Source organism: Chiloscyllium punctatum, chromosome 35, assembly GCF_047496795.1.
Source record: "Chiloscyllium punctatum isolate Juve2018m chromosome 35, sChiPun1.3, whole genome shotgun sequence".
In the NCBI taxonomy this organism is placed as follows: Eukaryota; Metazoa; Chordata; class Chondrichthyes; order Orectolobiformes; family Hemiscylliidae; genus Chiloscyllium; species Chiloscyllium punctatum.
This window is the reverse complement of record NC_092773.1, coordinates 39,442,995-39,468,080: the sequence shown is the minus strand read 5'-3', so window position 1 is coordinate 39,468,080 and position 25,086 is coordinate 39,442,995.

Genomic DNA, 25,086 nt, shown 5'->3' with positions numbered 1-25,086 from the left:
ATGATATCTGTAATTTATTTCATCATCACACCAGCTGGTAACATTTATGTCAAAGCAGAATATCTAAGACTTCCATGGAGATTTCTTTAAAAAAAGACAGGTTTACACCAACCAAACAAAGTAAAGACGTCAATGAATAGCAACGGAACTTTTTGAGGAAATGGGTGAAATTAAGAATTAAGAATTTAACGGACAACGTACCTTTGCCGGGTCACTGTGATCTGTTCATGATGACGAAATGTGATTTGTTGGGAAAGCAAACCAAAACAAATTTGGACAAAGTTAATGCATGCAGTTTATAAGCAGGTCGATAAAATGTGGTGCGGGAAAATAAATTATCTATAAGGCAGCATCCAAGGAGGAAGAGAGTCGACTGATGAAGGATTCTGCTTGAAACGTCAATTCGTCTCTTCCTCAGATGCTGCCTGACCTGCTGTGCTTCTTCCAAAGGAAGAACGTATCGTCTCTGTCTCTCCAGCATAGGCAGAACTCACTGTCTACCAGTTTACAATCAGGTGTCAGGGAAATATGGCCGTTGGATACGAGGTTCCAGCGGTAACAATGGAAACAATAACTGATTCACCAATTATGAACTGAGCTCGAGATGGATATAGGAGATGCATTGCTGATGGAAGCAATCATTCTTGGTGATGTTGCGAATATCTTTTTGGACTGATCTCAGGATCGATTATGATGCCACAAGAAAGCAGGTTTCACTTCGAGACAGTTTACTCTGACGTCAAGGCATACAGGGAAAGCCAGAAAACGCTTTCGTGGAATGACTGAGGATGTTGGCTCAGGTTCCACATCTGACCCTATTCACAAGCTTAAAATCCCGTCTGTCACTGAGTCCTCGGATTGGGCCTTGGATTCGCCCACCAACACAGAATCTGATTCCTCGAATGAAAAAGTAAAGAAAAGGAGTGGTATGAGTATCAGGCCAGGGGAAGCTGAAAGACAGCATTCAGCTAAACACACATTTGTAATCAGAAGACACAGTATTTACGGCATAATTTGTTCCCTGTATAGCTTCTTTTTTTTTACACTTTTGTCCAGATGTTTGGATCAGAGAATTCTGTCAGGCAGACTCGACAAGAGCCTGAATGTTGCTGTTCACAATTTGGCCTACAGAGAGCAATCATAATTTACACCGCGTTGTTTATTTTTGTATCTGGCCATTCAAAGACCAATTGCTTCAGATGGTTTCTTTTTTCTTCATGGCATGTCTAATTCCTCTTTCGGTTTGTTTCTTGTTCCTCAGCTTTCTCCTGACTGCTGCTCATTGCTAACAGCACTTTCCACTGGCATTTCTCTTCCACTCTCTTTCAATTTGCTCTTCAGATTGACCAATTTATTGCCCAAGGGTTATCATGTCGCTGCTCGTCCATTACCTTTCAGACCATTCCACACGTGGACTCCTCGTTCGTCATTTGCTGCATTTTATGTTATCTCTAAGTTACTTGGATTTTTTCATCAAATGAATCATTTATTAACTAGATGTTTCACTACATATTTAAACTGGTCTTCGTCACCAGATAAATAAAGGCAACTTAGGTTCCGCAGCATTCATGTGACTTATTTAAAAAGATCGGAAGCAGGGGATTCCAATGGAATAATTGGCATCAATGAACTATACAGTTTACCCCATCTAGAGAAGTGCAACTCTTTCAGATTTGGAGAAGACTAAAGTCACAAAATTATTTCTGCTCTATATCTCTAGGGCCTCTTTGATTTTCCTCTGAGCTCTCGGTCCCTTCCGTATCTTAATGTATGTCTGCCAGTCGAAATGCTGATATAGAGAATACATATGAATGGAAAAGTGCTGGCAAAACTGCTGCAAAATACTTGAAACTTGTCCTCCGATTGTCATTACAATAACTGCTGCTTGAATAGCAAAACAACGCAATATTGTTCCTGTTCTTTCCAAGTTTAAGTCGGAAGTAGATGGGAATGTTATTCAAAGAGAAGAAGATGCAAATTGTTGCTAGAACCCTGATTGCAATTTTCTCTGTGCAACAAAACATTTTCGTCTGATGTTAACAAATGGCAACAAGTCAATCAAACATAAAAGCAGCAGTGTATCAGAGAGAACCATAGATTTTTGTTTTAGCAGTAGGAAGTGGGGAACGTAGACTAGGGGGGTGTCCAGAAGGTGAATCGCTGATGGAAAACTTATCTTGAGCGTCGGGGACTTTTTTTTTGTTTCAGCAGCAGGAACAGCAGGTGAAGTTGAATTACGAACGGATTTACAGGAGCAACCGGAGAGGGGAGGCCATGGACCAAAGAACTACATGGAATATATTTGGACAGTGGCTGAACGTGCTGAGCACCTCTTGTGCCTCCCACCCGCCATCCTCCTCGAACATAAATAAGAGTTGATGATCCGGAATCTGAACTGCAAACACAGCGGCTCATGCAGGAGGGGGAGAGTTAGTCGGGTGCTTTCTTCAGGAGGTGGTTACATCTGGTGTATTAATTATTTGAAATTCAGTTCATGATCAGGGACAACAGACAAGTGAGGCAGGTAGGGCAATCCTGAGTTCAGGAGGAGAGCAGTCTCAGCTTTTGACCTGATTCAACAGTTATGAGATTCTTGCTCCCTGTATGGATCAAGAAAACGACAATTGTGAGGATGTGCCAGCTGACCACAGCACTGTGGTACGCAAGGCCTTTCAACAGGGGAGAATCAAAAAGACAAGTCGTAGTCAAGGGGATTTATAATTAGGGAGATGTTAGTATCCTTGTATGCCGGATTAGAAGCACCAGTGTTGCTTGCCTGGTGCCAGGATGCATACAGCTCTGATTGGCTTGAAAGGATATTGGAAAGGGAGGGGCAAGTTCCAGTTGTTGTGGTCCTCGGTGTGACGAGCAACATAAGGAAGTCTGGGATGGAGGACCTGTTTCAGGATTATCAAGCACGATGAAGGAAATGAACGAAAAGGCCCTTAATAAATATTACCCCTGGAATATTACCTGCGCTAAGGGCAGTTGGAAGCGGGATTAAAAAAAGGAAGTGAATAGGTGACTAAGGAAATGGTGTGTGAAAGAGAGGTTCCATTTTATACAGCACTGGCATCATTTTTGGAAACGGGTGGATCTGTGCCAATGAGACAGTTTCCAACTGAACGTTCTGGAACGAGTAGTTTAGCGAAAAGTATAACAAGGGTTTTCATTAGGACTATTAATTTTCCAGTTGGGGGCACGGGGGCAAATGGAAAGTGAAAGCGACAGGAAATATAATGATAAATACAAAAAAGAAAAACAGCAGGTTAGCACGTATGCGGGATGGTTTACAGTCAAGGCAGGCAATGAATGAAACGAACAGGAGGATAACTCAGCAGATATTAGAGATCTGAATCATGACAGTAAGACAAACATGTTACCTAAATGTTCGGAGCATTCGTAGCAAGGTTGATGAGTTAGTAGCACAAATCATCATGAACGAACATGAGTTGACAGCCATTATGGAGACATGGTTACTGAATTGTCATGACTGAGAGTTAAATATCCAGGGATATCAGACTATTCAGAAGGACCGACAGGAAGGTAAGGGAGGTGGTGTATCTCTCATATGTAGCAATGTCCAGGGAAGTAGTCAGAGAAAATGTTATTTCTATGGAGAATAAGCTTGAATCCAATTTAGTGAACATTAGAAATTCTAGGAACAACTATTCACTGACAGGCGTAGTTACACAGACGAAATAATATCATCACTTTGTGGCGGGTAATAAACAAAGAAATAACTAATGCCTATAAAATCGTACGGCCAATATCATGGGGGATGTTGATCTACATGGAGATTGGGTCGACCCATTTCGGTTAGGGAAGTCTTGAGAAGGAGTTCGTGGAACATATCGATAACAGTTTTCTGGAATAGTGGGTAATCGAACTGACGAGGGACCAAGCTGTCCCAGTTCTGTTCCTGTGTATTGAAACAGGAATAATTAATTACCTCACAGTTAGGGATCCTCTTGGAAAGTGTGAGCACAGTGTGGTTCAATTTAGAATACAGATGGTGAGTGCAAATTTAAAATTTAATATCGGGGCCTGTCCATGAACAAGAGGAACTACTATGAAATGAGGGAGGAGCTGGCTAATTAGACAGCAACCGAATATTTTATGGTGGGACAGTTGACGAGCAGTAGAGGACTTTCAATGCAATTTCTGAAAACTGCTCAACAAATGTATATCGTGAAAAAGAAGTGTTACGAAGATGTGGATGCACTGTCCCTCTTTGAGTGTTGAAAGCTAGGAGAACTTCCTTACACAGCACCAAGTCTTCTGAAAAAGTTAAAGCGCATCATTTTGTCGAACAACCTGTTCAGCTGGTTGCCTGGAAACGACTAAACAGGTTCGAATTCGGCTAATCAGTTTTAATTACAACCCTAAAAATGCCAATCTCCAAGCAAGTCTGAATTGAGTTCACAATTGAGTACAATTGAATTGACAATCACAAAAGGCAATGATACAATCCGATGATTCACGGGCATTAGCTCAGGGAATACTGAATATTTGGAGGAGAACTCAAAAGCCAATGACATCTGACACTGTCCAGAGAATAGCTTTCTTCAAAGTATCCTTATCGATCAGTAACCTGTGAAGAAGCAATCGCTGTGATGAAGAAAAGAAGATTCGACGTCCGGGTGCTTTTTGAAGTGTTGAATTTTAGTCAATCTTAATTGGGGTTTTGAATCGGACTAATATTGTAGAAGGGGAAGAAAAATTACCGGTCGAGGAAAGAGTACGTTACAGTTTTTAGCAAATTATTTTCTGTTATACTTTAATAAATAAAGCTGTTACAATTATGTTAACTTACTCTTGGCCTCTCGAAGTTTCACAGGTTATTGCATGGGCTAAATCGTGTGTCTCTTGGCGCTTTAAATGAAGCAGGAAGACTGTTATGACCGTAACGGAAGGACTGCAAGAAAACGGGTAATCTGCGATGGGTGTGTAAGGAAATAAAGGAGGCTATCCAATTGAAGTGGAAGGCAACCATTTGGCCAAAAACTGAATGAAATTGGAAGCCTTGGAAGTTTTAAATGACAACAGAAAGACACAAACTGTGGTATAAAGAAAAGTAAGATTAATGTGTGGAACGGTGGCTCAGTAGGTAGCACTGCTACTGGAGAACCACGTTAGATGTCAGTATCTGGCGACTGCCTGCGTTTAGTTTGCACATTGTCCCCGTGTCTGCGTGGGTTTCATCCGGGTGCTCCGGTTTTCTCCCAAGTTCAGATTAGGTGAAGTGGCCATGCTAAATTGTCCATCCGTGTTCAGGGATGTGTTGGTTAAGTGCATTAAGCAGGTGTAAATATAAGGTACCGGAAAGGGGACTGGATGGGTTTCCCTTCAGAGGATTGGTGTAGACTTGTATGGTTAAAGGACTTTTCCGCACTGGCGGAATTCTATAAAAAAGAGCATCAGTGAAAATAAAACTTGCATAGAATATAAAGACAGATAGCAACAGTTTCTATAAATGAATTAAACGAAAAAGAGTGGCTAAAGTAAACTTTGGTCGTTTGGAGGATGAGAAGGGGCATTTAAGTGTGGGATTTAAAGAAATGGCTGAGGTACTGAACAGGTATTTTGAATTCGTATTTACACTGCACGACGCTAATACTATGCCATTAAGTTCCAAAGAGACCAAGGTAGGTGAGGTTTTTGGAAACAACCATTATTAATGAAGAGCTCGTGTCGGGAAAGCTAATGGAGCAAAGAATTGATAAGTCTCCTGGCCCTGATGAAATGCATCCCAGTGACCTAAAATAAATGGCGGGAGAAATAGCGGTGCTCTGGAAGCAATTTTCCAAAATTCGTTGGAGTCTTGGGCAATCGCAGCAGATTGGAAAACAGCAAATTTGAAACCATTGTTTAAAAAGGGTCGTCGACAAAGATTGGGAATTATACATCAGTTAGATTAACCACTGTACTGGGGGAGATGCTTGAGTCGATTATCAAGGAAGGAATAATAGGGTATCTCGAAATAAAGTGTCCCAACTAACAGACGCAACATTAGTTCATTAAGGATAGGTCATGCTTCAAATAATCTTTTGGAATTCAACGATGACAATTCGATAAAGGTGGACAACGGGACCCAGTGGATGTGGTCTACCGACATTTGTAAAGGGCATTCGACAAGGTGCTGCACAAAAGGCTAGTGTAGAAGAGAAGAATGCGTGGCATGAAGTATGAAATATTAGCATGGATAGATGATTGTTTAACTGACAGGAAGCAAAGAGTGTGGATAAATGAGTGTTATTCTGCCATTGGCCATGAGTGACTAGTAGTATTCCTCGGGGTTCAGTGGTGGGATGCATTTATTTACTTTTAGATGGGTGATTTGGAGTTGGGCACCACGTGTTCTGTGTCCAAATTTGTAGGTGACACGCAGATGAGCTGCAAAAATACAGAAGATTGTGAAACATTATGGAGGAACGTAGATATATTGAGTGAGTTGCCAAATGTCTGGGATATGGAACATAATGTGAATAAATTTGAAGTCATCCATTTTGGCTATAGTATCTGTTAAAGTATTAATTGGATGGTAAAACGTTTCAAGATGCTGCTGTGCAGAGAGACCTGGATGTCCTGCACGAATCTCAGGAAGTTGGTTTGGAGTTACAAAAATTAATTCGGAATGCAAACGGAGTTTTGTCCATCATTGCTTAGGAGGTTGAGTTCAAAAGCAGTAATGTAATTTTGCAGCTTTATAAGCTGTGAAACCACACCTGGAGTAATGTGTGCAGCTTCGGTCTACTTGAAAAAGGGTGAATTTGCATTTGAGCAATTGCAGACGATGTTCAAATGTTTGATTCTGGAGTTGAGGCGGTTGAAACAAAAGGAGACCCTGAGTAGAAGAGGATTATATGCATTGGAATTCAGAAGAGGGTGCATATTAAGTAAACTTATGAAATTATGAACGGAATCGATAAAATTCGAAGATGGGACGTTTCCATCTCGCAGGTGACGCTAGGAAAAGAAGGCATAGCCTCATGATGCCAGGGAGCAAATTTCGGACTTAATTGAGATGGAGATTATTCACCTACAGGGGCGATAATCCATGGAATTCCTTTCCCAGCGAACTAGTTGATGCTAATTCATTAAACACTTTTAAAGCTAAGGTAGATTTTTAGAAAAAGGAACTAAGGGGTATGGTGAGAGCGTGGCTAAGTGGTGCTGAGTCCACGAAAACATCAGTCCAAATCTTATTGAATGGCGGAGCGGGCTCGAAGGGCTGTATGGTTTACTTCTGCTCCTAAATCCTATGTTCTTATGATCAGGGAAAATTACAGGGAAGCTATTCCTGTTATAATAGGACAATTTCTTCATGGAGAACAAGTTGAAGAAATATTAGTGTAGATAGAGGAAGGGTATTGGTTAAGGAGTCAGACTTGGGCGAGTTCAATCAAAGGAATGAAAATATGTACAAATGCATTGCTGAATCAACAGAAAATACAATTACCACACGTTCTGGATTCACCAGACAGAACGAGCCCAGGCGTTATAAACGCGAATGATATATCTGTTCACCATGGTGAACTGTACAGACTAGGCTAATGCAATGCTCAATACAGCCAGGTAATTTGTCCACCGGGGATCATTGTGCAGACCTAACCAGGACATTTCTCATTGAACATGAACGGGTCTGTCCAGCAGGCATTCATTTATAAACGTGGAGTGGACAGGTCGAGGACGCATCAGTCTTTGATTGGAGGCAGGTGCAGCTTCATTCTGTAACCAATACCATGCTATTCTTTTCCTGGGAATGTTTGTTGGTGACAATATGCGGGGGTGTGAGTGGTTTGACACACATCATTGAATTTGTGTCACAACCATGGTTCACATTGCCTGTCGTTTGACAAGAACCAATGTAAGTGGACTTTCAGTTTATAAATTAACAGATCTGTCGCACCTCTGGGAATATTTTCTGGAAATAGGAAAGATAATGCTTTGATTTGTATCTGGGTCTGTGTTGAATCTGTCCTCAGATTGCTTGATGTGGACAGTGTGGAGCGAGATATGAGTCTTTTTAGTAACCTTTGATATTCCTCCCCTTCGTATTGGATGAGGACAGTGTTGGGTCTGCTTTAATCAATATTTCCATACTTAATATGTTCTTTGCATTTGCAAATGGCTAGTGCTAGAGGATCATCACTTCACGTTGGACGCCATACTGTACATGTCCTGGGAGAGTTTGTTTCAGACAGTGTAAATTGTGGTTTAAACATAGTCTAATTAGCATGCTGAACATGGCCTGTGTATGTGACAAGGGCCTGTGTCGGGGGATCTTTAATCTGAATGTAACCTTTTGTGTTACTTCTCCTGGAATGATAGATTGGAACAGTCTGCAGTGGTCTCTCAGCAATGGTGGAGAGAAAAAAACAGACTTAATATTTCCTTCAGAAGGGTTCTGAAGAGGGGTCACTGGACTCGAAACATTTACTCTGATTTCTCCTCACTGCGGCTGGCAGAACAGCTGAGATTCTTGGAATCATAGAATCCCTGCAGTGTTGAACAAGGCCATTCGCCCCTAAAAAGTCCAAAACTGCCCTCCAAACAGTAACCCACCCAGACACATTCCCCTTCCCTCTTAATCTGCATTTAGACATTACTAATGCATGCAAACTACATCCCTGGACATGACGTCAAAATTAGCGTCGCCAATTCACCTAATCTGTACATTTTTGGATTGTGATAGGAAGCCGGAGGACACCCACACAGACACGGGGCGACTGTACAAACTCCACACTGTCATGTGAGGCTGGAATCGAATGAAGTCCCCAGCGCTGCGAGGCAACAGTGCTATATAATGATCCAACATGATGCCTGCGTGATTAATCAGCTTCTGCCTTTGTGTCTGATTTTCAGCATGTGCATTTTTCTTCCCTTTTTTTGGACAGAGTGATCTTTATTCCGTACCCAATGTTGTGTTGTACCAGTCCCGGGAGTGCGAGATGAGCAAAGTACAGGGTAAGCTTTACCCTCTGTCTCACCGTATTCTGTAACTGTCCTGGGAGTTTTGATGATGGAGATAGCAGAGACGGCTTTGGTCAGTATTTCGTGCTGTGCTTTGCCTGTCCTGAGATTGTTTTATGCAGAGATTGTAGAGAGACATTTACATTCAGATTGAAAGAGAAGACCTTTGTTTTCAGTTTATATAAACTGATCATATCGGCATCCTGCGTGTTTTTTTTTGTGTGGTGGAGCCAATATTATCGTAGCTTTCTTTTAAGTTTGCATTCAGTTAGAAACTGAAGAGAGAGCACCGCAGGTTGTCTAAACCCTTGCTGTCTCTATCATGCTAGTAATGTTGAAGGAGCTTTACTTTCATTCTAACTTACCGAATCACACACACCTGCCTTTTTATATTGACCGCCAGGATTCTGTTATCCGCGATGTAAACATATTGTCTGAAATGGCACGGTGGCACAGTGTTTAGCACTGCTACCGCACAGCGCCAGGGACCCGGTTCAATTCCTGACTCAGGCGACTGACTGTGTGGAGTTTGCACGTTGTCTACGTGGGTTTCCTCGGGGTGCTCTGGTTTCCTCCCACAGTCCAAGATATGCAGGTCAAGTGAATTTGCCATGCTAAATTGCCCGTAGTGTTAGGTAAATTTAGGGGAATGGGTGGGTTGCGCTTCGGCGGGTCGGTGTGCACTTGTTGGGCCGAAGCCTGTTTCCACACTGTAAGTCATCTAATCGACATAGGTGCAACAGTTGGAGCCAATAACAACACCCTGTGCCTCTAGTAAATATTCAATGTCCAGACAGCTCTGCAAAGCAAGAGGTGTATCACTTTTTTGTCTTCTCCCTGTGACTACAGCCATTATCATTGCTGTAAAGTCAGTTTCCCTTTGGATTAGGTGTAACTGTGTTATCGTTTCGACTATGATTTCATGTCCTCCCAAGGCGCACTAATCCATTTGTCAAGGAGGTGTCCATGTTTAAGGCCATGTTTCTTATTAATTGAAATGAGTATCAGCTGTGCCTCCGAATTATCCTCAGAAACCCCTACCTTTGCTGTTTCAAAACCTTCTGTCCTGGACTGTCCTTCCCATCAACGCTGGCGTATTTCTCTCTCACGTCTTTGTCGTTACATCATTGAATCATAATCGTTTCACATCCAAACGTGAGCAACAGACGTAAGTTGATGGGGTGTTTGGAGTGGGGGGTCGCGTTGAGTTTTGTAATGCAGAGAACGATTGCAAGATTGATGAACAAGGTATAAAGAGAGAGAGAGATAGAAGAAAGACGACGAGATGTGAAAATAGAGAAAACAAGGTTATTGACATAAGTAGATGTACTTCTCAATTTGCTTTGGCAATCTCTATGTGCTGTATGTACGACAGAACAGTATTTTCAAAATCTAGTTTTCATGCTTGGTCTGATGCCAGAAACTCAATCTCCAATAATATGGCAGACATCCACTGTTGGGAGAATCCACAACGCCAACACAATGATGTCGAGGTAGAAAGTTGATTAACTGAAATAAGATGGGAGACCAAAGGCAGAAATGGATAACACACATAGTAATAAGTTCGACACACTAGATCAGGGACACCCAGAGAGGGGGAATCCTTGACATAAGATTATCATAACATTTTTGATGAATATCACATTATGTTTTATGAAGAGTATGCGTCATATGCATCATATTTTGAAAGCTGATTCGACGTAGTGCATTCTGAATGCCTTGTGCACATCCGAGCAAACGTACCTGTCTGCACACACACACACTAAACAATAGAGATACAAACAGTTGTAGTCAATTCCATTTCACCTTATCCTATCATGTTTTCACTGTCACTCGCCATTACTTCTTCCAAATGTTTATTTTATTTCTCTAGGGGATATCAATTTATACTTCTGAAGTCTCCGCAGCCATTGTCTACTATTCATTCATTTCTCTTAACAATGTCTTATCGATCCTGTTTCTGATCGTTCAATGCAAACAATCAAAACAATCGTCAATGTGACATTTGTTTTTGGTTAAGGCCAAAAAAATCTGAAAACGAAAAGGTGTATAAACTGTGCAATAAGATGCTTGCAGTTTCAGAAACAAATTATTGAAGTGTGTCGCTTTAAAGACAAAATGTTGCATTGCCAGACCAGCTGGAGAAAAGTTTGAAGAAATCCGCATTAAATGTATGTGTTGTGGGAAATTGTGGTGAGAGAAAGTTTTTGTTAGTTTGGCAGTCGTTATGAATAAAGGTACTTCAGTGAAGTCACAACCTCTCCATTGGCTCTTTGGATGTTTGGTGCATACCATTTTGTGGGTGCATAAAACAAGGAAATTAATGAGCCTGTGAAGTAGAAACACCACCTTTCTCCATTATTTCTAATATTTTTAGAGCATTTCGAGATGGGCAAGAAGATCAATCGCAGGCGACTTTAAAATTGTTGATGTGAAAGGCGTTTACTGGAAATGTTTTCTCAGTGGCTACGATTGATGTCAGTCTCTGTGGATACTAATCATGTCACTGGAGAGTTTCCTTGTTCTATTCATAAGGGTCTCCTTTCAGTGAGTTATCACATTGTATCGGCGGCAGCGTCATTGATAAAGATGAGCAGTTCAAGAAAGAAGCTGTGATCGGAATCTTAGAACCATAGACTGGGATCTTACATTAATGGATGAAAATCTGAGAAACCTTAAAGGAAATGAGAGAACAATGAATCAGAATCTGAGAACATCAGACTTGAATTTTCCATCAATGGACAGGAGTTTATTCTCGGCTCTTTATTATCTTTCCGTCGATGGGAAACGGTTAGAAAAACGGATAGAATGGGTCCTGATGATAATTCAGGCGGGTTATTATCCAATCCTCGCTGTTGTTGGTGTTCCGGGTAAGCATATTTGTGCCCATTTATTTAGTCTGCAAACCATTTTGGTTGTTGTCACTATTGTTGTTGCCAATATTTGGCAAAGATACAAAATATTACATTCGCTTCCTGTCTCAAACTCCATTCCTGTTCCAGGAATTTCCTAACCTTCACTTACAAACATCTGAGGAGGAACAAATGAGCACATAAACATGATTGGCTCAATTTTCTCCGAATTAATTTTTACATCAATATTTCCTTTGCCACCAAACCTGTCGATTGTCACCTCCATAATATCCCCAGTCTTCAGTTCTATCTGAGTGCTATTTCTAAACAAACCATCAGATCCACCTTTCCAGTAGCAGTTACCTTCGGACCACGCCTCCATTTACAAATATATTGATCAAAAACTTATTCTTGTCTCCAACTGGACTGTTGCGACGTGGACATTGAGAGGCTAGTTTGATTCTCACATTCAGTGATCATAAGTTTGTGTCATCTCTTTCCGGATAGCCTGCAAACACACACCAGGCAGAGGATTGTGTATTTAGAGACCATGAAGTGACAGATTAATTGGATTGTTTTGATTCGAGAACATTTCGAACGGGAGTGGGTGCCTCGTCCAACATATTCCAAGTTCAGTCCTCCGATGTACTCACTCAATGACAGGCCATCTCTGCAAACTGCTGACGGGAGTCGTTTAGTTCTGCCTCCATGGAGGAAGATCCAGAAACTCTTCCAGAAATACTGCAGGGCAGAATGAATTGACGACTGCAAATGAGAAACTATGGCTGATTAGAATTCGTAATGAAAAAATAATTAGTGACTAACTGATTGAAGGTTGGTAATTTGCTGCATCTGATGAAATCCAACCCAAACTATTCGTGGAGGTGGCAATGGAGCTAGTGAAAGATTTATGGAGTGAAACAGCATGAAAATAGTCCCTTTGGTCCAATACGTCTTTGCCAACAATAATCCCAAACTAACCTCGTCAGACCTATCAGTGTTTGACCCATCTTACTCGAAACGTTTCCAATTTATTTACATATATAATGATATTTTCTCTGTTGTAACTATCAGAAAGAATTATCGAAAATCCTTCAAAAGTCTGAGGATTCTGAAAACTGGCAATCAACTAATGTAATCCTGCATATTTAAAAGAGTATTGGGAGGGAAAGCAAAAAATATGACAACATTATTTCAGTGCTGAGGGGAAAAAAAGAAACCTTTTATAAGAAATGTGATAACGAGACATTTGGGGAATTGTGATATGACATAGCAGAGTCAGCCTTGCTCCAGGACGAAGACATCTTCTTTGAGAAGACTATGGAGTCTGTGTTTGTTGAGGAGTTCATAAACAGGAATAAGTGGGAGTGATGTATTTGAATATGCAGATTAATTTTAACATTTTGTTGACAGGTATGCAAACTTCCACGCGTATGGGGTAATATAATACTTGGATTGAGAAGTATTACTTGGTCGCAATGCAGAGACCATAAATAATGACACTCAGTCGTGATCATGTATCACATATATTCGTGGTTGGAGCACAGCAATTGGCAAGGCAGATGAATGATTTCGGAATAAGGAAAATCTAGCATGATCGCTTTTTGGGCTGTTTAAATGTAGTAAGGTTTGTAAATCTTGTTGGTCAAACGCACCACCATGTCCTTGCTCATGAGTCACCAACAATAGTACATCCAGGGGAATCAATAATGGGGATACAAAACCGTATAATTTCCTTCATTGCAAGCTGATTCAACTCTGTAAGAAAGGACACGAGCATGAAATTGTAGAGCCTTGCTGAGAGAGTATTTGAATTACTGTAATTTGTTCTGCTTTGTAAGGAATACCACAAAAATAGATGGTGGTACCATAAAGAGAGAATGAAGAAACTGAGTGTTTAATTCGTAGCGCTGTGAGAGAAGAGGAGGTGATTGTGTTGAAGCTCAACAGTTGGTGCTGATCAGTTATTTGCAAAAGGGACATTGACAACATGAGATATTCTGTACTTAACTAGGACTGGTTTATTTGATTTATTGTCATGTGTAACGATATACAGTGGAAATATTTGTTTGCGAGCAGTATAGGCAGACCAACGATATGCAGATCATAGTGTGAAAAAAAACTTGGACCGAGTGAGTCATCCAAATTTCACCGCACGGGAAGTGCACCAGACAACATAATTATTTTGAAGATAAGCGTTATTTCAAGCTACAGAGTCTATTCAGCAGTCTAATCGAGCATTCCTCATTCTCTGTATGCCTCTGCGGCATCACAGGTCGATTGAGCGAGAGGCACACCTCTGAATGAATACATAAAGTTAATGTGCATTCGCTGTGCGACTCTGCTCTGAATGTTACGTTGTTGACGATCCCTGAAAGCGATCACAATATTTCCCTTCTGAAACAGTCAGCCTTCTTTAATTACCCACAGTGTTAGGAGGGTTAGTCAGGGTTAAATATAAGGTCGGAGAATGGATTTGGGTGGGTGACTTTTTCGGATCGGCCGAGTTGGACTTGTTGGGCTGAAGAGCCTGTTTCCACACGGTAGAGAATCTCATCTGTCAGTGGTCTGACCTCCATAGAGAAGACCAGCCTGCCTTCTCGGAGATGGAAGCTGCATAGTTCAGACTTTGCACAAGACGTTTGGCTTCCTTCTTGACTGTTCGAAAACAAATACTGCTAAAGTCGTAAATGGGTACCATGCGCAATGGAGGCACCATGGACAACGTGGAGCAGTCTATATTTGCATTATGTGCTTAATTTTTTTGTCATGTTGAAATATTCCATCACTTTGCAAGTAAGTCGAGGGCCTGAATGGCTTCTTCCTGGTTCGACTGAATGGGGCCATGGGACTGATTGGTCTAATCCTCGTGCATAATTAACAACTTGATGCCCTAACTAGTGTGAGGATGCTGACGTTTTAGAAGGTTGGATTACTCTTGTTTCTTTTATGAAAGGGATTGAATGTGAGCGACCAAATTGGGTAATTAAGGCCACTTGAATAGACAAATTGAGAGGCCTTGAGATTGTTTTAATGCAGCTTGAATATTGTGGCCTGCTCTCATAGATTAGTCTTTCTGACATTTGGTTTCTCATTAGCATCAGAGGCGATTGGGTTTTCAACAGAGTTGTAAGCTTCAGTGAAGGTCTCCTGGATGCTACTATCTCTGAATTTTCTCTGGAGATTGTTTTCCTCCTGGATTGGAGAACTGATTGTGAGAATTTGTGTCTGGATTTTCCTATTTGCCAAGATGTTTCTTTATATGATGTAACTATATTGGAAGAAATAATTACTAATAGTAACTGCATAAATTATTTGTTAAGTTTCCTAATACAATTAGGTTATCCTCGATTCCCCTGTCATTGATTTTAATTTATCACATGTTTTAAAGTAAGTACGTTTTTTAACATATCAAGCAGTTTGACCATTCGCATTTCATCTGGCTCAGACATTTTACATCTGTCGTTCAAATAAGAAAACGTTAGGGTCTAGTGTACGTTGGAAAATAATCTTGAGGGGTTCTCGGCTTGTCCACAACACTACACCCCTTTTGTTCATGTTTAGTAGCCTGGAGTGACAGAGTTGGCTATTCCTCTTCTTGTCCAAAAGTTGAAATGAACTGAATGAATCTTTCATCTTCCTGTGAAACCAAGATGAGTTGCTGAATGAAATCTTTTTTTTAACTTTGAACATGTGCAGTGTCTTTTATTATGTTTGCACCGATGTTACCTACGCTTGAACAGCACAAGCGTGTATATTGACCAGGTTTGCTGCACGTGGACGTAGAGTTCTTCAGGAGCTGTAGGGTAACCATTTGTTCTGAGAATTTTGTGTGTGATCTTCAATGAATGCGCATACTTGTGATGTTATGATGGGGGAAAGGCATTGATGAAGTAGGCGAAGATGTTTCTGCCGAGGAAGCTAATTTGAGGATAACCCGCTGAGATGTCCTGGGACTGAGAGGATTTATGTCTCCTAAACACAAACTCCTTCTTTTGTTCTTCAATCACTTCAACCAGTGGGACATTTATACTGATTCCCATTAATTGTTCGGGATCCTTGAAACGATCCTCAGATAAATACTGCGTTGGTATCGTGGCAATTCATTCCTTACCCTTATTTTTAGCTGTTTTCTTCACGGAAACAGGTGCTGGTGTGGGAGCAGGAAATGTTTTCTTCACCCTCAGGGTATTAAATGTCAGGAATTCTCGCTTCCAAGGAGTGACAAGAGCTAGATTACTAAATGTATAACACAAGAGCTGCGTGGCTTTTGACCTATCAGAGAGTTGAGGGCGATGAATAATTGGGCATTAAAGAGGATTTGAGACCTAGGTCGATATGCCATGATGTTATTGAAGAGGACAGCAAGCTTGTGGGGGCTGAATGAACTGCTCCTCTTTCTGATGTTCTCACATTCTGCTATTGGAGGGTTAGTGGATACTATTTCCATGCAAGTTGAGTTTTTGAATGCTGCAATCGGGAAGGCAGAGGATTATGTGAGTCACCATTTCCTGAGGCACGGGGGCTTTTTTCACAGTTAATCTGGCTGAATAGTAAACCATCAAGTAAACTACAATTCGTACAGAGAGATGAGGGACTTCTTTTTTAACAGCGTGGTTCCCTAATTGCCTTTTCTAATCTATCCAAAACGTGTGCAACAGTCTTCAGGAAGTGACTGGTCTCTTCTGTTTCTGTGCATAGCGTCACACATATAAGTAGCATCCAAACGCTCGTGTCTAACAGTTTTGAGGGGCTGAATGGAACATAGGACTGAGAAGCAGCGATGACCCAAGAGATACTTTGACTGTTCCGCACCAGGCAGAAAGATCATAACTGATCTGGTAGAGTACTCAGAATCACTTTTCCTTCGGAATCCCATTATCGTTAATTCGTTTCGATGTCAAATGTTTAACTAACTGAGTTGTGAAAGAATGAAAACAGAGACGCATCACACACTTCCTGTGACAAGAATTCCGACTCGAAATTACATTTTAGCATCTCTCCACATGCTTCTTATCAAATTGGAGAGTCAAATCATATGTAAATAAACCATTTTTGTCCAACTTGTCCACGCTGACCAGATGCCTAAACGGATTTTACCCCATATGCCTGCATTTGGCCCATATGACACAATCCTTCCCATTAAAGTACACATTCAGAAGACTTTTAAATGTCTAATTGTACCAAACACCACCACTTCCATGGCAGCTAATTCAGTAGCGGCAATATCCTCTGCATAAGACATTTGCGCATAAGGTCCCTTTAAAATTTTTCCACTTTCAGCTTCAACCGATGCGCTCGAGTTTTGGAACCGCGTTCCCTGGGAATAAGGCCATGGCTATTCACCCTATCTATGTGCGTCATGACTGTATACACCTCACTGATGACACTCCTCCACCTCTAATATTCCAGGAAAAACAGCCACAGTTTATTCAGGATCCACATTTAGCTCAAATCCTCCAAACATAGCAACACCCTTTTAAATATTTTCTGTACCATCTCAAGTTTAACAACATTGTTCCGTTAGCAGATCATCCCAAATTGTACACAGTAGTCTGAACGCGGCCTCACAAATGACCTGCACGGCCGCATCCTGACCTCCTAATTACTATGTTGAATGCTCTGACGGCAACAAGACAAAACGTGTTCTTCACCAACCTCTGTATCTGCGACTCCACTTTCATGGAACAATGCAATTGCACGCGTAAGGTGCTGTTTTCAGAAACAATTCCAAGGGTAGCACAATTATTTGTGTGAGCCCTGCCCTAATTCATCTTCTCAAAGGTCCAATGCTCACATTTATCGAAATTAATCTCTGTCTGTCACTCCTCGGCTCATTGGCCCATCTGATGAAGATCCCGTTTTACGCTGAGGGGACCTTCATCTCTATCCGCTACACCAGCTATTTTGATATCAGCAGGAAACCTATTAATCATGCCGCTGATACGTTTTTCGTTTCAGGGCTGGATTACTTCACACAATGCATCAGATTTAGTCTCAGCCATGCCATGTACAGAGGCAGAAAAACATCCTTAAAATCATAGACGATATCCTTTGCATGAAGCGGTTTCACTCCATTCCCTTTCCAAATCACTTTATGCATCTTCAGACTAACTGGATGACATTTATGTGCCATTGAATATTGAAATCTTTCTCCAGGTGCATAATTGACTTTTGTTTTTGCCTTTCCCAAAGCACAGCCTACACACAACACACATTGCTATTATTCTTTTACAGGAAGTTTGCTCATGATTCTGCTCTGTCTAAATCCCATTGCAAATATTCTGTATCCAGTTGACGTCTAATTGCATGACTACCTTGTTGTAATAGCAAACCGAGCACCAAGCCATTCAGCGCCTTTGTCCAAGTCGTTAATCTATATTATAAATTGTTGAAGATCTCAGACTGATCATTCTGAGTTCCATTAGTAACAATTTCAATCTGAATTTAAGCAAGTACCTCTTCACTGTATTTACCTCTTCACTGTTAGCCAACCAGGTATACACTATTCCGGCGTAGTAGAGTAGAAATTTTAAATGGCCTCGTTAAGTGCTTTGTTGCTGCTTGTCAATGTGTGCTGCTGTGCAAGGGACCTGTCTGTCTTTGTGCCCGAGCCACAGTATTTTAGACTGTTGGTGCAGCATGTATCGAAAAAGGCAAATGGACTTTTGTACTTCATTGCTAAAGGGTTTGACTGCATGTTGCAGCTGTATCGGTAGCTGGCCAGATCACATTGGAGTACTGTGTTTAGCGTTTATCCCTTCACTTTTTGAAAGAATATATGTGCAGATGCGATTAACTGAGTTGATTTCGGAATTGAGAGGTTCAGCTGATGAGGGGAGACTGAGTCGTCAGTGATTATATTCATCGGAATTCAGCAGAAGGAGGCGGATCGCATAGAAATATTAACAAAATTACGTTAATAAACGAATGGATAAGACAGAAGCAGGGTGGATATTTCCACTGGCGGATGAAACTAGAACAAGAGTGTGTAGCCTAACGTTTAAGAGGAGCAGGTTGATCACCAAATGGAGGAGGAAGGTATTCACTCAAAGTGTTCTGAACCTGAGAAGTTCACTGCCAAATGAAGTAGTTGAGGCGTCCTCACTGAATGCTTTTCAAGCTGACACAGCTAAGTGTATAATGAATCAAGGAATTAAGAAATATTGTGACAGGTTAGAAAAGTGGAGTTGAGGACACGAAAAGATTACCCATGATCTCATTACATTGATGATCAGTCTTGGAGGGTCAGACTTCCGCGCCCTCTTTCTTGTTCTGGTGTTCTTATTTTATGTTCTTATATTCTGAGTTTAGCAATACTCCAGTAGGGTCAGTTGTTGTCAGATCATTTGCTAGTGGCAGTGCAGTCAATGATCCATATTCTTGAGAATTTAAAGGAAAATAACAGAATATGGACTAACACATTAGTCGAACGCTGCACTGTCAAAATGCTATCTTTCAGATTAAGCTACAAATCTTGTCGACGGGGACAGGCGCTGGATGAAGTTCTGAGAGCGATGGGAACTGTGGCTTGTTCGAGTCAGGTGATAAGGCAGATTTACAGTGAATGTGAGAGAGCAGACGCTACACGTTGTCATTTATCCTGGCTGAGTCGGGAAGGTTAGTCACGCTTATCCTGTATTGTTGGAGATTTCGACAGACCACAGTTGCTACATTGATCTGGGTAGCAAGCACAGACCACACTCAGGGTTTCTGCTGGCGTGGACTTGTCTGGGAAGACAATGGTCCTCCTCTGTACTAACCCATCCACCACGACCACCGTGCACCTGCTATCGTGGTGTAATTGCCACTTACCTACCATTTGACCCCAGTTACAAATCTGCAGAAAAATCTCCATCACCCGAATACACATTAATATCCCATTCACCTGCCATTCCTTGAAACACTCGCCCATGTTGCAAGATGCAATCCAAATGTCTTCATTTCAGCATCCTGAAACCTGCGAACATATCCTACCATGACACTTTATCTCAGTCTCCACTTCCCCTATTAATTTCTCCAGCCCTTCCCATTTGTTGATATTTAAACTCTTTCCACTATCATCGCTCTCTCTGACGGTGATTTTCACACCCCAGCAACACCTGCCATGGCACAATGGATTTATGGAACTGTAAATGGATGTTAACTGCACATCCAGTCACTTCCAACATGGACCTAACACAGTGTCACCAAGCAATGCACTGGGGTTTTCTGCACATCGATTTATGTTCGAATAATAACTGTTCCAGGTTTACAGATCACTTCAATAATGTTCCTTGCACAGCTCCACGCGCTGAACAGCTATCTACTCCGAGTTTATGAATCAATTCAATAGTGAATCCTGCGCAGTGTTCCATTCCGTAGAGATTGTTGTTGTGCTGATCGGTACATGAAACTGGGCTGTACAGTGTTTCTCATCTGGATTTACGGTGTCGAGATTGGTTTTGTGAGATGGATTGAGAATATCATATAACGAACTGCGTTAGCTGACGCTGCATTATCTTTATAGCATGTTCTCAATCGTGTGTATGAGACCTTCAAACTTTCACTACTCCAACTAATCACAGACCTTCTAAATCTTCAATATTTCTTCAGCTTGTTCTACTTTGCTTAATTATCCACTTTTAAGACAAACATCAACCCTACTGAATCTTATCATAGCCTTTGCTGTTGGTTTCCCTCGATTTTCGGGTTCCATCCTTATGAAGATCAAAAACAATTTCGAAAAAAATTCTGTGGTCGACGTTCTTGTTCACTTCCACCTTTTTTCCCATGTCATGTTCCATTTATATGGGTTTTCTGTCGCTTTCACTCACGCCTTTGAACTTTCGTCTATGCCTAACAACTGAACACATGTGCTTGTTCCTCTCAGCTGGATGCGTGGTCACCAACACGAGGTGGTCCCTTGAGAATTGCTCAAAAGACCAGACATCTAACATGCATCTCAGGGGCTTCTGACTGACTTGTTATTGAAAAAGTAGTGGAGGCGCAGTTGATGGTTTGCTGGAGGTTGCGCTGTGATTTGCCTCGGACATTCAGGGAGACAAGGGGATTCGATGACCAAGTCTGAACGGAATACGGGGACTTCGTTACAGCATCTGGGTCTGAAACATGAACAACCAGGAGACGAGGCTTCAGAAAGGGGAAACTCTGAAAACAGCGGGAGAATCTGTGGAGGAGTGTGTGGATTGTGTGGGAGAGAGAAATCTGCCGTACCTAGTCAATAGGAAACTGTCAAAGTGTCAGTAAATCTGACTCGTGAACATGCAGTGCAGAAATTATTGGACAATCTTGAATAAATGATTCCCCTTTGGTAAAAAGCTCAACACACTCGCCCCTCCTCCTCACCCAACCAACCACAATAAAAAATCCCTTATGTTCTGCGAGTAATGGATCGACTTGGAACATTAGTTAGCCGGCCATAAGAGAGATTATCACAGAATCCTGACAGTGTGAACGCAGACCGTTCGCCCATCGAGTCCACACTAATCCTCGAAACAGCTTTCCACCTAGAATCCCCGATTTTATCCTGGTAGTATAACATTTTCTCATGGCTAACGCATCCAGCCTTCACACCCGTTCATCACGATGGGCGATTTGGCATGAGTCAATCAAGTGTGGAACTGGAAGACAAAAACGCAGTAGGTAAATTAGCAGTGGATACGATGTTTCAGGTGAGAAACCATCATCAACAATGGTGAACGGGAAGGGGCTGCAAAATAAATAGATAGCGGAGTGGCACCCAGGGAAAGATAGATGAATGATGTCAGGTGGATGCTGGTGGGAAGTAATTGGTCGATGGGAAGACTGGAGTGGATAGGTGGGAAGCAAGATGATCCATTCGGTCAGTCCAAGGGGACAGATAAAAACCTGGGATGAGCTCGTGTTTAGTATGGCCAACCTAACCTGCGCATATTTGCCTTGTGGCAGGACATTGGAACACATGGAGGAAGCCATCACAGGCACAGGGATAATGTGCAAACTCCGCGTTGCCCGTTGCTTGGTGTTGGAATTGAGCCTGGTTCCCTGGCGCTGTGAGCCTAAGTACCTAACTAAGCCAATGATGGAGATGGAAGAACAGTTCTGATGTCTCAACGAGTCAGAGCAAACCCTCCAGTACACACTGTGTCATTACGTCCTGCCACTCTCTCCATTTCAAAAAATTACGACATTCCATTCGTCCTGAAAACAAAACATAACATTTTATGTATCACGTTATATCCCATCTGCCAAACAATTATTCCATCACTACATCTGTTTATAACCATTTGCAATCTCTCCCCTCCTCCTGTTAATTAAATATGCAGTTTATCTTTTTGTCATCACCAAACTGAATTAGAGTACCTTTGTTCCACTCCTCCAAATCATTGGTCTCTATTGTAAATAGTTGAAGATTCAGCACTGATCACTGCATGATAGCACTGGTTTCATGCTGTCAAACTGATCAAGGTTGTTTTATTATGAGTGTCTGATTTCTGTTTGGTCGCCAATCCTTCCCCGTTCCTCACCAGGTTATTTGAAGGCTTAATACGACCAAGGGGTATTTTGAAATGCAGTCCCTAGAGCCTGCTCTGGCAGTTAATACGATTATGATTGATGTCATCTCGACCTTAGATCCACTTTCCAGCCTGCTCTCCATAATCCTTCGTTTTCTCAATGTTCCAGCATCCACTGCACTCTGCGGCAGTGAATTGCATAGATTCACAACCATTTGAATGAAGTAATTTGGCATCACCGCTGTTCTAAATCTGCTCCACGTTATACTAAAACTACGGCCTCTTGTACGAGGTTTCTCCAAATGAGGAAATATCCACTTGACGTCTCCATTTTCAATTACCTTTAGCATTGTACAGACCTCAATGAAATCTCCTCTCATTCTGCCAATCTCCAGAGACTACAGGCCTGATCAGCTGAATCACTGTTCACAAGAAACACTCCTCATCTCTGGAATCAGCCTAGGCAACCTCGTCTGAACTGCCTCCAATGGAACTGCAAAGCTTCTCCAGTCAGGGCTCCAAATCTGGGCACAGTCCTACGGTTGCAATCTCACTAATGACTTGCATAGTAGCAGCAACATTTTTTTTAACTTTTATACTCTATTCTTTTGGAATCAATGCTGCAATTCCACCTTCCTTCGTCATTACCTGCTGTACTTGAGTGCAAGTTATCTGTGATATGCACAGAGATCACACACGTCAAATAAGGTCACACAGATTCCTCTGTACCTCAGCACGCTAACGTTTCTCACCATTTCAATCATATGTAGTCTGTCTATTTCTCTTATCAAAGTAGACACAACTGATAATTATTCATGATCAAATTCTTCTGTCAAATTATGGTTCAATTCGCCCAAGTAACCCATATTCATTTGTAAACTTCGGTCACCTTCATTGAAACTTACATGTCCAACTGTGTTAGTGTCATCTGAAAATTTGCCTCAATTATTTTACAAACGTGTAACTAGGTAGCAGTGTAGTTTGCAAATTGTTCGTGCCTGAGTAGCGAGCTGTATGACTCCCAAATTTTGGCAACTAGGAAACGGCCGATCTATTCTTTTTTCATTTTGTTTTGGACCAAATTTCCATCCAAGCTATTAAGTTACTTTGCATACCAGGTGCTCTTATTTGACAGATTAGACTTTTCTCCTTCTGAAATTTCTTCTGGATATCCAGATATATTAAATCCCCAGGATCCCCATTGTCAAACTTGTTTCTTTCTTCTTTCACGAGATTGAACAAATAATTCTAATATGATTTATTCTTCATAAAACCATGCATAGTCTGATTAATTTTGATTTGACCGTGCAAATCTCGTGTTATTAGTTCCTTGAAAATGCATCCTAATAGTTTGCTTACTATTTTTATTTACCAGTGCAGATGATCATTCCAAGTCCTCCTCCTTCTATAATCACTACGTCCACTTTCAATCATGTGTAACAAGCACAAGGCTTTAAAATATCTGCTACGATTCCCATGTAATGGGTATGAGCCACTGAATGGTAATATTCTGCACTTAGATTACTCACTCGATGGGCTGACTGCCCTCATAGTGTTCCTCTATTTGAGACTAAATGGCTTGATCATCCAGCTGTTGTTCTGCTGCTATTCGTAAGAGGCTAAAGGTCTGCTTGTCCCCCTCTTATTACTGTGTAAGGCGTTTGAGGGATCATGGAATCGTCCTGTTATTGTAAAACAGTTTGAGGGGCGAAAACACCTCCTCCTTTTCTTTGGTCTACCCCTGCCTCGCGGAAATGGGATTGAAAAAGTGCCTTGACTTCGCCCGTTGCACTACAACAGACAAGTGAACTGAGTTAACGCCTGCTTTCCTACAAGTATATCTCAATGTATTTTTATCCTTCTTCAATTTCTGTGCAACAGGCTCGATGGGTTGTCAAACCTTCTTTTATTCCAATATACCAATCTCCAGTCACTTTCTGCCCTCTTCCAGTTCCTGTGCTGCAGACATGAGGAGCCTGAATGGGCTGACCTTGTTGCTGTGCAACTGAATACCAATGGACATAGCCAACTCTGGGTCCTGAAATCACGGCTTCATTGGCTGATTGGCCTCCTCTTGTTTCTGTATATCAAGCTCCAGGGACTGAATTGTCTCATCCTTTTCAGGGGCAACAGGGTGAAAGGTCTGTGTAACAGGCTGGAGAAGCCGAGTGGATTACTCCATATGCAGTGTTAATGGCTTCTGTTGCTGACCCTCCGTTCTCTCTGCTATGTCAATGAAAGATCATCTTCCATTCCTGTAAAGGACAATGGATATTGCATCAACCTGACAACGCGTTGCTTATAAGCTGACATCTTTATTGCAGTCATCCTTCGCGGACCCATCACTGAGCTGCTTCCAAATTGACAGTGTACTTTCTACAGTAAGGAGACCATGTTCGTACACACTGCGTCAGATGTGATCTCACTGAGTCCAGAACAGTGGCAGACATACTTTGCCAACCTGCTATAAGGGTCCAATCCGGGTTAGATCAGTCTCTGCTGTCAGGAGGAATACACAACATTGTTGAAATCTCACTGCCTTTTTCTACTCCACTAGCATGACGAGGGACCGAGTCAAAATATCAAAATGGCGAGAGGAATGAATGATCTCAATGTTGAAATACGTCTCGTGAAAGATCTCGTCTGAATCTGCCATTAATATATCCAGGGCCCCAATTGCTCAGAATATATCTGGTAAAGTGGAGGTTGGAAATGACAAGGAAAATCAACTTCGGTGGGAATTATACATCAAATGAAAACTG